Here is an 11,132-nt window from a genome sequence, read left to right as displayed (position 1 = left end):
TTTATTTATTATTAATAATATCATTAATATTTATTTTTAGTAATGACACACTATCTTTTGTTTCTAAAAGAAAAGTGAATTTTCTTTTTAGAAAAAAAAAAAAGTGTTTTGGGTAGGAAATGAAGTAATCTCTCATTTTAAGGGCATTATTGGAGTTTGACATAACTTCTTTATGAAGCAACAAATGTGGCCTGTAGGATGAAAGAGACAAATGGATGATGATGATTGAAAGAATATGTCATAGTTTCTAGAGAATTCTAAAGCAAAAAGGCAATCTAGGTCATTGATGATAAATTGACGGCTCGTATCAATTTTCCAACTTAGGGTTATATAAAAATTCAAAATGTAATTAAAAGAAGGGACTTCTAAGGTTTGCAAGGAGAAACAAGAGAGAGGAGAAATGAGGAGGTTGAGACACCATCTTAGGCATTCTTGGTGCCTCCAACCCCACAAAAATACACCGCCGCCCGTCTCCACCTTCTCACCGCCAGTCACCTTCATCTCTAACCCAATCCCCATCTCCATCCCTATTTCTCTTCATCTTTCACAATCAGCACCCCCACTTCCCCTGTTCAAAATAGGCCAACCCATTCCATCATATACACACACAAAAAAGAAAGAAAAAACCCAACGACCACTACGAACACCATCATCCATTCCGACCGCCTCTCTTTCTGCCTTTGTTTTAAAAGGAAGAAGAGGATCTCATATATTTTAGGGTTTGAGAGTTAATTTTGTGAAGAGAAGGTAGAGGTCTGCTTTTAGGATTTGAAAAATTCATTTGAGGAGTAAAAAGGAGAAGAAAGATAAAGTGTTGCAATAAAATGTTCGAATTTACAGGATAAACGGATATGGATAATATCCGAATCCAAACAATATCCGGCGGATACGAATTCGGTAATAGATATTAAATATCCGTCAAATTCGAATCAGAATCCGAATTCGGATAGTGTATACGGTAATCGAATTCGGATATAGCCATATCTGATTCGAATTCGATCCGTTTACACCCCTACAATTGAGTGCCAATCCAATTGAAATGGCTCTTTAGGACCTTGACACGAGCCTCAACTATGCGTCCTCTGTAAGGATTTCAGCTTATACTCTTGTGCTAGACAGCCTTTTTAATTCAGACAAATAAAAAACTAAACAACTTGATGCAATAACCCATGCCTTATACTTCCAGTAAAGAAATTCCACTCAAGGCTTCAAGTTCCATAAGAGCACATTAAGACTGTAATTCGGCTTGCTTGTTTAGCAACCAAGGAATAGCACACTGTCTTGTACAAGTAAACCTCTCGGTTCAATTGAGTAAGAGAGAGATAATGTAACACAGTAATCTCAAATTTGAGGCTTCATTTTCATTCAAAACAACTGTTAACTTACCAAACTTCTCCAAAAGCTTAAGCTGTTGGAGAAAGGCGTTATTTATCTTTTATACTTTAACACGCCCCACTTGGTCCACTTGGCAAACACGTGGCACATGTGGTCCCACTTTGGGCCGAACATCGCATGTGAATTTTTGCTATCCGGGAGGTTTGAACAATCATGTTAACTTACCAACTTCTCCAAAAGCTTGAGCTGTTAGAGAAAGGCGTTATTTATCTTTTATACTTTATCAACAACAAATTCCTTCTAGAAATACCAAGCCCAATTAAGTCTTCAAATTTAAGCCACTCTTTCACTAAAGGACTAATGAGGACAAAAGCGCACAAAAATGATATTAATTTCACTTACCCCCTAATGAAACAAGAACAAACCTTAACTAAAGAGAAAGGAGAGGCTGATGTGAAGACTCCAAGGGAATGCTCTAACATCGCTTCTATTACCATGATCCAAATGGCTATGCTGATCAATGGAACTCTAACAGCTGTTTATTACATCTACCTCTAGAGGAATTAGACAAGGAGATCCCAGAGCAACTTTGAAATCGGCTGATCAAGAGGACTGGTTAGGGGAAATGCCGGATTCTGTTTCCCTCCCCGAGATTTACGGCCTGTAGTAGATGGCAAGTGTGAATAGTAAATGACAACTAAGGTAATTTTATCATTTACTATGCCCTCAAGATCACCAACAGTGCCATCCAGGCCGTCCATCCATCCATGGAAGAAACAAAAGCAAAAAGGTCCAAAACAAAGTGGCTTTTCTGCCTTGCTGATTACGTTCCATCGCATCATCAACATGCGCCTAATGATAGCGCCTTCCATAGAGATATCCACGTGGCAGAAGGATACGATGTGGGACCACCTGTGATTCGAGTGGTCCCCATTTCAGTGGTCGTTTCGACAGATGATCTTGAGGACTGAACCGGCCGGGTTCTTGTCTCCTTTACTAAATACACGAGAGACCGACTGCTGACACTTGTAAGTTACCTTCGACGTGTCATATTCCAATTGGTTTGACTGTGGTGACTGGACGAGCGAATTTTTGGGAGAAACATTTCGTGTACATGTGTACTGTTGACGTGGATAGTTGAAATTTCAAGAGCAGACATTCTCTGTCATGTTTCCGTTTTGCTTCATGGGGTAAATGATGTTTTTCTTTACTCTCTTGTTGGGCCCACGTGGTCCTTCGCCGGCCCCACCGCCTCGGCAGCCGTGAAGGGATTGCTGACGTCATCCGCAGAAATGTAAGGCTCCTGTTGGGAAATTTATTCGCCTATTCGCCCGCCCCCCCACATTTCTTCCTTGGGCCACGCCCTTTTAGTGTAAATTACACTAGCGCCTGGTAAAAGGCTGAAAGTGGTATAACTTATCGTCCATATAATTTCTCATCTTTCAAAGCCTAGAATACCCTCTTGACCTTTCAGACAGGAAAAATATGAGAAGAAATGTACAAATTACTTAGATAATGTGTTTTAATCATAATAATTTCAAGGAAATTAACTAAATCATGAGTATATGTTGCCGATTTTATTTTTTCCCGCACATGCGAGTAAAATGTTATAATTAAATGTAAAAGTTTGAAATTTCCAATCAATGGGTGGGGGGCACTCCAAGAATGAATAGTATAAAAGCCTAGGATACCCTCTTACCTCTTAGTTAGGAAAAAAATGAGAAGAAATGGACAAATTAGTTAGATCATGTGTTTAAATCATAATAATTTCAAGGAAATTACTTAAATCATGCATAAAGGTTTGCTGATTTTTTTCTTTTCTTTTCACTATTCTCTTCGCTTTCTCTTTGGCCTCTTTACCTGACTTAGAAATCGGCTATTATAACCCGAATCCTGGAATAGTTATTCCCATGCTGAATAACCTCAATAATAATAATAATAATAAGGGATTTGATAGGCAATTTCGCAGAAAGCCATTTCGCAGTTGGCTTTTGAATGAGAGAACGGCCACCTCATATGAATTAAATGACTGAGACAAAATCTGCTAAAAAGTGAGCCTATGTGGCTCTTCTCTCATGCAAAAGTCAGTGGACCTATGGAATTTCAAACCTCGTCAGAGTATAAGTATCTCGTAGTTCCCATGTTGCTTGTGCAGGGAGATTGTTGGGGGTTCCACGTGAAAGAAAAGATTTCACATCAGAAAAGTGAATGGATGTGAAAGGGCTTCTAGGGACTAGGCACCCGTTAGGGGTAAAATCGAAACACACCCTCAAGTTCATGACACGTGTCATATAGTCATCTAACGGCTCACACGGCATCACCTTTCGCTTTTTCCAGATAACAGACTCCACGATATGGCCTACCACGTCACCAGCAGCCATTAGAACTCAGGCCTCACGAGCACGCGCCGGACTTATACAATATATGGTCATAATCACCTCCCAACCAATCTCCGGGGGACATGTAAGAATTACACCAAACCAGAGAATAAGCCACCGTAGAAAAGGGATTCGCTCCGCTCAAGTTGGGGAACCGGAACTTCTTTCTCCGAGAAGGAGTTAGCTAGAAACTCCCCACCACCACCACAATACGCCATTGGTATACGGTGATCCATTGGTAACTGGACTTTAACCGTTATCATTCCAATTACTTCATCTTTGCTTGTAATTATCCTGTGATGCCTATTTACTGACCTGAGCGTCGGAGTGGCCCCCCCGAACCAAAATTCCGGGGCTCCTAACGCTTTTCTGTGAGGCAGGTCATAGACGGTGTACCTCTACCAGCCATGCGATCAAAGAGACAGGATAGAGCGCCGCCATCAGCACCTTCTCCTTAATGGCTAGCTTTTAAGGGTGAGTTGTACCCGGGGTCCCCACATGTTGGTCATAGACTTCATGACTAACAAAGAGATGGAGAATATAAAGTCGTAAGTTGGTATGTGGACTTGCATTAAAATCAAGGAAAATATGGTAAAAAAAAATATCATTTTAGAAACATATGAGCCAAATTTTATTCTTAAACCCTCTTTGACTGTAACATTTAGGCAAGAGCTTAACCCTGTATTAAAGACGAAAATTGATACTATGAAAAGCTCTTGATACCAGAAACACGGATGGGGTTTTCTCCTTCATCCGCATGCTCCCTCACAATGAGGGGACAACATGGACAACTGGTGAAAGGTAGGTTCACTAATACAAATCTACACTACAAAACAAGTTAGGCTACAATATTAGCCATGAGTCTGCATCTTGAGATCTTCAAAATTGTGGCAGATGACTTTTTTTTCTCTCTCTCTAGTTGTCCTTTTCTTCTTTTTCAGAATGGGCTCGGGGAATGTACTCGGCACTTTGGGCATGCTTGAAAACAGTGAAAAATATATTCCATGGAATATTTGTGGGGCCAGTTAATTGTGAGTCTTATGTGAATGTGAGAAATCGACAGGAGAGGGTGGGTGTGAGGGGAGCATGAAAAATCACTAGAAAATAGGAAAAAAAACCAATTTTAACTAGCGTCCTTTTTTTTTTTCCCACTGTTTTTAGGGATTTTTCATGGTCCCTCCACTCGTACCCTCTCATCACTGCAAGAAAAAACCCTTATAGCAATGGAGAAAAGGTTTTTGTACCAAATATCATACTCATAAACAGGTGGAAATATCATTTATCGTTTCATATAAACGGCTTTTCTTTCTCTTCCGTTCATAGATGTGCCAGCCCTCCCTTTCAGTAGGGGCCTTTAGTCTTTTGAATCTATTAGAGTAGGGGTCGCAAGAGAGCAGAGCATTAATTAATTTTGAATAAGGGTGCAACTTGGGTCAGGTCCGGTTGAGGTTTTGCTAAAAAAATGAATAGGAATCAACCCGAACCCGACCCGATTTTAAGGTAAAAGCTTAACCCGAATTCCCAAAAATCGACCCAGTTGCACCCCTAATTTTTGAACTCTTTGTAGGTCACTAGACGATGAAAATTTAATTTGAAGTTAATCTGTTGCCATGGACCCCACTCGATCAAATGATCCTAGCTACTTGATTTACCAGGCGTGGTTTGTCGTTCTGTCAAGAAAAGGTATACTGTTGATTTTTTTTTTCATAAGCCCTAATCTTACAGATGAAATTTGCATTTTACACAAGACGAGGACCATGTAGGCCACCTCATGATCAACGGTCTCAATTACACACGCATGGCTTCCTGCGGGACCTAAAATTTTGGTTGTTAAGATTGATCCGAACCATACTATTCATGTTGAAAATCACATAGCGGATTCTATAGCTACTGCTAACAATTATTTGCATATTATCTTATATATGCACATGGTTTGGAAGTTAAATATGACTATTTGCAAAGAATATGCTATGATAGTTTAAAGAGGAATGCTAAAGTGAAGGACACCTTTGCTGTGAAGTGAATCTAATGGGGACACATTGCCGCTGGTTGTTTGAAAAGGTGCCCTTCACTTTAGCATTCCAATATTTTATTTTCTTGGTAGGTGATTAAGCTGGGATTGAATTGTTTGGGGCTCCACTCAAAAGCAATATATCCTACATCAGAAAAGAAAAGTGAATGGATGTGGATGGGCATTTGGCCGGGCACCCTCCCGGCCTGCCCTAAATGGCTAGTTTTGAAGGGTGAGTTCTACCCGGGTCCCAACACGAACCTACAACCTCGAGATACAAAGCCTCAACCATTGAGCTACAGGACCAATTCCAGTATTTTAAAAAATGATGTACATGTCACATTAGTCATGGGTCTGGTAGTTTTGCTAGCAATCTTCTTTACAACTAAAATCATTTTTGGTGACATCCAAAGAGGCCCAAAGACAAAAGTTTATATGACTTTGTTGATTCTGACGTGGCAACCAAAGTGCACAGTCAGCTTTTCATTTTATTCCTTTTTATAATACTTTCATTAACGACAAAATTCACTTGGAGCTCTCCTTTCAAAGGATCATGCGCGAAAAATTGCACAAAATTGACAATATTTTACGTGATTCGGCGAATCAAAAGAAACAAGAAAATTACAAGGAAATTATAATATTTTCTCCTCAATATACATGGTGGTACAGGAAAAACAAGGAAATTATAATATTTTCTCCTCAATATACATCTAAATCAAATTCAAAACCTCTGAGGTATTCTTTTGTCAAACCTTTTTACTCACTATTGAATTCTAGCAAGAGACCATTCTCACTCTACAATCACACCCCTTAAGAATGTATACAACATTATTTACTGAAGCCTACCAGGTGGGAAACAAGGCAACTTTCCCAATGATCTCCACCTTGGCTTGTTTTCTAGCTACTTGAAGATTTTTTGCTAATGTCGTCACTGATCCGTTGTCGTCGCAAACCAGCATTGGCCTTTCAAAGTACCAACTGCACACCATTGAATCAGCGAAGAATAAGGCAAACAAAAACTCTATTTTGTGTAATTTTTTCCGTTCTCTATTTTCCAGTTACTTCTCACATACCCTCTCCTCACTCACGTCCTCTCAACTCTCTCCCCTTCCCACTCTCCTTGCCCCTTCCTCACCACTTATGAACAAATATTTCATAGAAAAAACTTTCATGGATACCAAACATAGCCTAAAGGTTGATTTTATATCAAAATTTCGTATTTTCTCCATAATCTATGTGGATCCAATCCTAACCATCCATTCCCTTGTCATATAAGAGATTTTATAAAGAAATTCTTATCAAATTAGGAAAATAATTTACAAGGGAAAATAAACATGTGGGTTATAAATTTACCATTTATGCAATGGAAATACACTTTCATATCTCATAACCATTTGGCTATACCCTTTTTATTTCCTTTTTAGTGAAAATTTATCCTAAGAAAAAGAAAGAAACACGGCTATAACATGGGTTATTTTTTTCAAGGTTGGGTTACCATGCTTTGGAAATTTTGATTTTTTTTGAGGATTTTTTTTTTCAGTGTAGCCCAACCAAGGTTTAAAATTTCGGTTTCGGTACTGGTTTCGGACCCTGAAATTTCTAAATTTCGGTCGAAATCCGGTACCACAAAGAAAATGGTATTTTATTTAATATTAAATTTCTGTACAATATTAAAATAAAATAAAAAAACTGGTATTTTGTGTGAAATTTTGGAAAAAACGAAATTTCGGCCGGATTCGGTCGAAATTTAAAACCATGAGCCCAACATGCCCTTAAGTCCAAACAGCTGGTCTGCAAGGCTCGACCTGACCCGACAATAGTAGGAAAGGAAAGATTTCAGTGGGATTTGTTTTACCAGTTTTGGTAGCCATTGTTGGGAAGAGTGGTGGGTGCATGGAGTTCAGACGCTGAGACGATAATCATGGCCCTGCTCCAAAGGCGACAAGAAAATCACCAAAATTATAGCATACAACTAGTGGAATAAGTGCATCTATTTCATTCATTAATCAGCTAGCAAAAAAACACATAATTTCCTAGTAATCATATGAAATTATGGCCATTTTCTCAAATATGCTATTCTAATTAGGATTTCCAGTCCTAACCCATCATACATCTCTTTTCTCATATGCATTAGAAGAAGAAAAAAACAAGATTCTTAACAAGCAATATCTTCCTTTTTTCCTTCTCTTGATCTCTTTTCTACAAGACAAAACTGAAAGAAGGGCTACTTTTGGATGCCATTGACTTAGGTGAAATCTTGTGTTGTCTTAGGAGACAAAATCATAAACTTTTCCTATGTAGAAATAAAGAGGGTGTGATGCTAAGAGTAATGGGAACAGCTTTGTGTTTGTGGGTAGTGATGGGCCCCTTTTTGGCCTTTCATGCAATCACAGCTTTACCAACCCACTAACTGGGGATGGGTTTCAAAGGCCTTCTGAAATTACTACGTAAATCAGCTAATTATTAACAAACAAACAAACAAATCAACCTCAGTAAAAATTCATCTGATGGTTTAATTTCCCAATCATAAGCACACAAGGATGATTGGATTAGCTGAATAAGAAAAAATAAACATAATAATCAAAAAAAAAAAAAAAAAAACGTGAACGATGAATTGCTGTAATTACCGCTGTTTGATCATGATTAGATATCCATCATGGCGGGTCCTACCGTTTACCTAGGTGCGTGTTCGATCCTGCCTGGTGGTGGGTTCCACACTTGATAACCGGTCCGCATCAAGATCAAGCACTGTTGATTTTGGAAATGATAGCGAAAATTCGATTAGGTTTACTTGCATTATAACATCATTACTGAGAAAAAGAAGATTAGGGGCCGCTTTTGTTTGAAAGCATTCAATTCAGGCAAAGGCACTTTGTTGTGGGGCCAAGTGACTAGATGAAAGTTGCAAAAGATGAACCAACTGTTGGTGGGTCCAATCGGAGATCCCGATTGGGTTTCGTGTGTCATGTGGATCTGGCTTTATCCTATTTGCCTGCTGAGATCAAGGAAAATCCGAAAAGGGGAGGCATGAGGTGTAAAGAGGGGATTTGGGTTTTGATAGAGAAATGTTAAGGCCCTGTTTGTTTTGGATCTTGAGAATCGATTTTGAGTCCAAAAGCGATTATCAGACTCAAATTAACTTTAATCTCGAGTGTAATAATCATTTTTGGACTCAAAATAGATTATCAAAATTCAAAACAAATAGGGCCTATCAATATTCTCATAGTAGAGAGAGAGAGAGAGGTGGCGGGGTGTTGGTAGGGGCTTACTTGGGTGGTGTCAACATCCTCTCCATGCATTATGAAGAATGATGGGTGCTCCCTAAGCTTTAGGGCATGGTCCTTGGATACCCTACACACATGTACATTCTAAGCTTTAGGGCATGTGATTCTTGGATACCCTATACACACTAGCATTCTAACTAGAGGATGGTTTGCAGGATTCTTAGTCATGGATACCCTATACACACTAGCATTCTAACTAGAGGATGGTTTGCAGGATTCTTACGATAGTAGGGAGCCACGTGAGCCACATTAAGGCTGTAAGTCATATGCTTGATGATAGTTTTGTAAATAGGAGGGGAAAAATCTTAGGATTTCCTTGCATTAAAGTTTATTGATTGGGTCCCATTAGATCATTGTTAGCTAGGATTGAATTATAATTATAAATACCTACGTCCCACCTATTGATCGTGCGAGTAGACCATTACGAACCTGGCCGCACTCTAAAGCCCTGTTCGTTTCAGATTTCAAGAATTGATTTTGAGTCCAAAACTGATTATTGGATAATCAATGCCTACAAAAATCAATGCTTTAGTTTATGTTGGCATAAGCTAGTAACAAGGTCTTATTAATCTAGTGGCTACGTTCATCTAATCAAGATGGGGCCAAAGGTAATTAACACAACATATTGATGGTGTAAAAAGCCTATAATTTCAATCCTATTGCTTTAATTTGGACTCTGAAAATCTAAAAAAGATCGGAAACAACTCTATTATAATGATTTAGGCTTTGTTTTACAAGTTTCAGTGGGAGTCTACGATCTTTAACCTTTCTTGGCAGTGCTTTTGTGCTTTGTTTCGTTGCATGAAAGAAACATATAATGGTGTTCTTCAACACCGACCCGTTCCACCCATTTCTTTTCTTTCCAACACTTGAACGAAAATTCACAGTATTTCCGACAACTTATGAAAGCAAAGCAGTCGCTTCACCGGATTCTCTTCCCCCCGTTTAGCCCTATCTGAAAAAAGAAAAATTAGTAGCGTCGAAGAATATACCTTAGGTCACCAACGACATGTTTGGCAATCATAAAAAAATTTCCGAACATTTTTTCTTTCGAAAACTATTTTCACCATGTGTAAATGTGAAACGAGAAGGCGTTATTTAATCTTTTATATTTTAACACTTGCCCTCACTTGTGGTCCCTCTTTCTTAGGGTTGGCCTACGTGTGGAACATGTGACCCTTCTTTTGGGTTCACCATTACATGTGAATTTTTAATATCAAAAAGCTTTTGACCCATGACAATTGCTCTGGTACCATTATGGAAACATCGTTTTATTTCATGGCTACCAAACACGTCCTCATCTTCCACATACCATGTGGTACACGAACCCATTGTGTCCTTATCTTCTAGAAAAATATACAAGATTTTATTCCATATACTCCGAATCCTCAAAATCAAGAAAATATCTAAGCAAAAATCTATTATCATATGACCCATGTAGGTCCGGTACCACATTTTTCTCCATTAAAGAAGATTTGATGCAATCCTCCAATATCTATGTTCGAAATATGTAGTTTCCCGAGGGGTAGATTAGGAAATAAAATTTACCCAGAAATATCATTGAAGAACATGGAAAAGGTATATAAAATATGATGTTAGGAATTGATATCCACACCCATTGTTCGAGTTGGGAGGCATCTGTGGTCAGAGACTGATCCCTACAGACCCCACACCCTCTGATAATCCGTAGGACCACTTGCTGCAAAGCGCTTCTCGAGGCTTCCCGAGGATAACGCCTCTTCGCATTGCCGGCGGTATATCGGCGCGGCCGGCGCAAGTTAGTTTTACCTTTTTGTATTCAATGTATGCGTACTTGTGTTGTAATAATTGTGAGCCGAGATAATGCTTCATACATCTCGTTCAAAATCTCGAGGAGACGTACTTCTCGCGAGGGGTTGGTATCATTGAAATAACGAAGATATTAAGAAAAATGATGAGAAATGATTTCTGCGCTCCAGTGTTCTGATAAACATGCGCTCAAAAAAATATTTAATTCAAATAATGTTGAATGCCGAGATTTTGCCGCTACGATTTATTAATAACCCATTTCTCCCGAGACGACAAACAGGAGAGAAAATGACCGTCTTTAGCCGGTAAAAACGAGTGTAGTAACCGGTCGATCCT

The sequence above is a fragment of the Tasmannia lanceolata genome, unplaced genomic scaffold, assembly GCF_043159265.1.
Source record: "Tasmannia lanceolata isolate RefF3 unplaced genomic scaffold, GAP_Taslan_0.1 ptg000012l, whole genome shotgun sequence".
In the NCBI taxonomy this organism is placed as follows: domain Eukaryota; kingdom Viridiplantae; phylum Streptophyta; class Magnoliopsida; order Canellales; family Winteraceae; genus Tasmannia; species Tasmannia lanceolata.
This window is presented reverse-complemented; position numbering follows the sequence as displayed.